Below are 4,724 nucleotides of genomic sequence, written 5' to 3'. Positions count from 1 at the left end.
TAAAGAAAATGCATAAATAGTTGTTGACGCTCAAAAGTGGCACGATCAAAAGCAGCATGCCGGGGCGAAAACCTTGCCGGGGTAAAATCTTGCCGGTGTGAAAGCTTGCCGGTGTGAAGGCTTGCCGGCATGGAAAGCTTGCCGGCACAGAAAGATCGCCGGTGTGAAAGCTTGCCGGTGTGAAATCTTGCCGGGGGAGAAACCTTGTCAGGGAGGAACCCTTGCCGGGGTAGAAACCTTGCCGAACCATGCCGGTGTGAAAGCTTGCCGGGTAGAAACATTGCCGGTGTGGAAAGCTTGCCGGGGTGGAGACTGTGTTAGTCAATCGGATGAGAAGTTGAAGATGGGCTCAAAAGGTTATTCAGATGATCTCGGATGGAAAAATGTTCTACACGGAAGTTGTGCGTCTCGTCGAAACAATCGATTTTGATATAAAGATCGTCCCAATCCGAAGTCGTATGCAAAAGTTAGACCCCGCACAGCACGGACCCTCCAGTGCGCAAAATATGACGCCCGGAACCAGGCACATACGTGGGTATGTCTGATGAGCTGCGTGAATAATTAGTTGTTTTGCGCGAGCAATTTGACCTTCGAGATAACCTCTGATGAAAAAACTTCAACATGAAAGTTGTTCGTCTCGTCGAAACGGTCAAGATTGCTTCTGGACTCGTTTCCATCTGAAGTCGTTTACCACCACAAAAAAGACCTGCAAAGTGCAGCCAGTTTAAACCGAACAGTTTTGAAAAGTTCGGATAAAACCAATCCGAATTTGACTAGGGTTTTAGACGTGAATCCAAGCCTTTTCCTTGCACGGGAAGTCCAGCCACCTCTTATATACCTAAGGGGTGACGGCCGATTGAACAACACACAATCGAACAAATCAATCTACTACTTTTTCGTGTTCATCTACTTTTTATCTCTCCCTTTGTATATTTCTTCTCGTTCTTCGCTAGTTCTTCATGCTGGAGGGCTGCAGATCCACGAGGCTCTAGGGGCGAGCGAATCGACTTGGAGCAGCCCATAGCCGCTGCGAGCCCTGACGGGGTCCCTCCCGGGCAAGCGGGGCTTCGGGTCTACAAAAGCGTCCGCCGACTGTCTTGCGTATCGCGCTGCCGGTCGGGCCTCCTTCGACGTGAGCTGCGGTGCATCACCCCCGGCGTCGAGGGTACATGGTGACGTGTTCGTGTGTGAACACAGTTTTTGGCGACTCCGCTGGGGACGAAGCTTTGAACAGTCTCCAGCCTGTTCTTGCTACGAGGAGAGCGTCATCAAGCGACTGCAATCTACAACGGTAACATGTATCATCAATCTCCTTGCGTGGATGCAAATAGCCATTATGTTGATGTTGCTAGATCTTTCAACGGACATGTGATGTCGGCTAGCCCTAATGAGCAAAGGCCGACTAGTTATTCCGTTGGAGAAACATGGAATTTGCAGAATCGCGATATGCAACTTATGAATCTGAACTTTCGTGCATCGGCAACATCTTTCAATATGCCGGTGAACAATACGATTTGTTCGAGTGATCAATATATGACACCTCATGTATAGGAGGGCGTCTCACAGTTTTATCCATCGGCAGCCAACTCGCAATATGCGGATTCATCCCCAAGCATGCCGATGGATGGGGGAATCGGCCATGCTTCCATTTGCTATTTGGCCGGTTATCCTCAAACATCATATACTACACCTCGTTATATTAATTGTTCAGTGGCATATGAAACTAAAAATATTCATGACTCGGATCACCTTCGCCGAGTGAATGGAGATTCTGCAGGAGCATATGTGCCTAATATTGCAGGAGATGAGGTGGCTCTGGCTACATTAAAAAATTTAGCCCAAAATAAGAAGATTAATGCTATTTGCCTTGAGCTGCACGAAAAAGGATTTGTTCCTGATTATGAGGCAATAAGAGCTAGGGTTTTGAAAGAAGACGAAGTGTTGCCGATTGATCAAATTGGCGTGAGAAAATATTCAACACCAGTGCACATGTCTTCACCTATCATTGCAGCATGTTATACACCTCCTGTACAATCGCAAAATTTCGGCAACATCAATTCATTGCCGAAAGATCGTAAAAGTATTGGGGGCAAGCCGATCCAAGCAGGGCTGAGTTCAAAGAAAAACATGTGGCCCAAGTGGACAAGAACAAGCCAGAGCTCACAGGGAATAGCGTTAATGAATTTACTACACCTACCCTTGAGGAATTACCAGCAGAATATCGACAGGCTTATGAAGCACTCAAGAAGAAGCGTGGAGAGGAAGATTTGCAAGAGTAAATCAAGTGCCTTTCTCCATGTAGCAACCATGTTGGCTCTTCTACACATTTAAGGCAAGATAAAAAAGAAGCTTTGCAAGCAAATCAGCAAAAAAGGATTCACTTGGCTAATACAGTGGATTCGGTTGAAACCAGATTGAGCACTGAGATAGCTAATGCCGAGTGCATCAAGCCATTTATTACCAAGTGTACCAAAACAGAAGATGCAAGCTTCGCTGAGCAAAGGAACGACAAACGCAGCGAAGTGGTTGTCCTCGATTTTTCTAGACGTAAGGGAGCTTACATGCTACCCTATGAGTTTCGTGCCAAAAATATTGATGAGCATCAAGAACAAAGTAAGATGGTCGAACACAGTTCCGTTAATGATGAACATCAAGAACAAGAAAATGCAGCTGAGCAAAGTTCAACTGACAAAGAGCTTCCGAGTGAAATCCACTCGGGCAATCCGACTGAAATATACTCGGGCAATCCGAGTGAAACCTACTCAGACAATCCGAGTGACGAAGCACGAGATCCGGAAAAAGAGGACGAGGTATTGGAGAATTATTCAGAAGTGGAGCAAGGTATTGTTCCAGTGGTGCAACCATCTCTTCCTTCCAACGTCTTCACAAAGGTACACCTAGCAGATAGTTTATTCAATTTTCGATTCGGTCAAAATCATATTGTTGATGCACCTGTTAGTAAGATTCTAATTAAATTTGAAAGACCAATCGAAATGAGTAATCTGTTTGTTAGGAATGATCTTGTCACTAATCATGATAGTCAACACATGGTATCATTCATAGAGACTGGTAGTGATAACTCATCGCAACCAAAGCTTTTCCCATTATGCCGACTTAAAATTATGTTCATATGGGTAGCTTTGCTTTTTTCATGCCTGGCTAACATTTGGTCTCAAATGAGACGTATATTCTGTAATTGTTTTGGTTGCGGAGACATAAAGCCAGGTCCAAAGTCCTTCGAGATAGCCGATTCAAGAGCATCGGGAAAACAGGATGAAAATCAATGCATAGCCGAGTCGGATGACGCTAAGCCAGCAGTACTCAGTTATTTTGTTTCAGAACCAGTATCACAATACCAGTTAATGGACGGACAATGTACCTTCAATTCGGGCATGGGTAATCACATCGTTGGTGCATCGTCGACAAATCCTATTATAATTGATCACGATGTCGAGCCATCAGGACAAGAACAAATGCAATGTTTGTTTGAAGAGAATATCAAAGACAACAACGTGATTCATCAAGCCGCACAATCAGACAACATAGGACGATTGGAGTTTGTTGAGGCACGAGAATATGGCCAGTCATATCAGATTGGTCTTGATGGTGATCAAATGTTGACTCGGCTATCTCAAGCTGATTCATCTAAAGGTCAACAGGTACACACCGATGATGATGGGGTCAAGTCTTTGAGCAAGGATATGGTTAAAAAGTGCATCAACAACAATCTTGAAGACGGGAATTCCATTAAAGCTACAATGGCGACATCTAGCACTGGGGGGCAACGAGAAAATTCAAAGACCGATGCACGCACAACTAAACAAAGCAAAGGCAATGGTAAGCACAAAGGTAAAAAGCCGAAAGTCACTTTCGCGTAGTTATTAGAAAAATATCAGAATATAAGTGAGGCAAAGAGTGCTTATCGGCCAAGTGAAACAAAAGCATCGAAGTCACCCCCAAGGCATAAATTTGAAGACCGGGATTGGCGAAGGAAGAAGTTGAGCAAACAGACTCCATATCCTCCTTTTGGTCCACCAATGCAGATGTCATGGATACACCCCTATGCTGACTATTATTCAGATCAATCATGGAACAAGTATAAATCAAGGGCACACTGTCCATCATATTCTAAACCACCTCACCAAAATTATGCAGCTCCGAGAGGATCATCATTTGTTCAACAACCACATGTTAAAGACCGTTTCAATCATAAGCAATCGGTCCAAAACTCAAGGAAGAAGAAAGAGGTGGTCAAACAAGTTTACCGTGTTAAAAGAGATGGTCGTAAGAGTGCAACTTCAGATTTAATCTCAAATGAAGAAGAGCCAATTAAAGTGTTGACATTGGCTACTAAAGGCAATGAGACAAAGCAACCAATTATTGAGAGTCAAAGTGCCAAATCTGAAGAAAAGAAGTTGAGAGTGCACAAGGCCAAAAAGGAATTGCCATTGGTCAAAACAGAATCACAGCCGAGATGCCCACTCGGCTTATCGTATTGGAAAACGAGGGAATTACACAAACTTAGTGCACAAGAACTTGAAGAAAGGAACATGGCATGGGTTCCCAAAGGAAGTGCTCAAAATAAGAATTATGTGCAAGCCTCCATTACAAGAAGTGCGGCAAAGGTGAAGAAGGAAAAGAGTGAAAACTATGAAGGACCAAGATTAAGGTTTCAGCATCTTCGGTCTACACATTGTCCATATTCTTCAACTATGCCATTAACG

This window comes from Aegilops tauschii, chromosome 6 (genome assembly GCF_002575655.3).
Source record: "Aegilops tauschii subsp. strangulata cultivar AL8/78 chromosome 6, Aet v6.0, whole genome shotgun sequence".
Lineage (NCBI taxonomy): Eukaryota > Viridiplantae > Streptophyta > Magnoliopsida > Poales > Poaceae > Aegilops > Aegilops tauschii.
The sequence above is the reverse complement of the archived record's forward strand: the minus strand, read 5'-3'. Positions refer to the sequence as shown.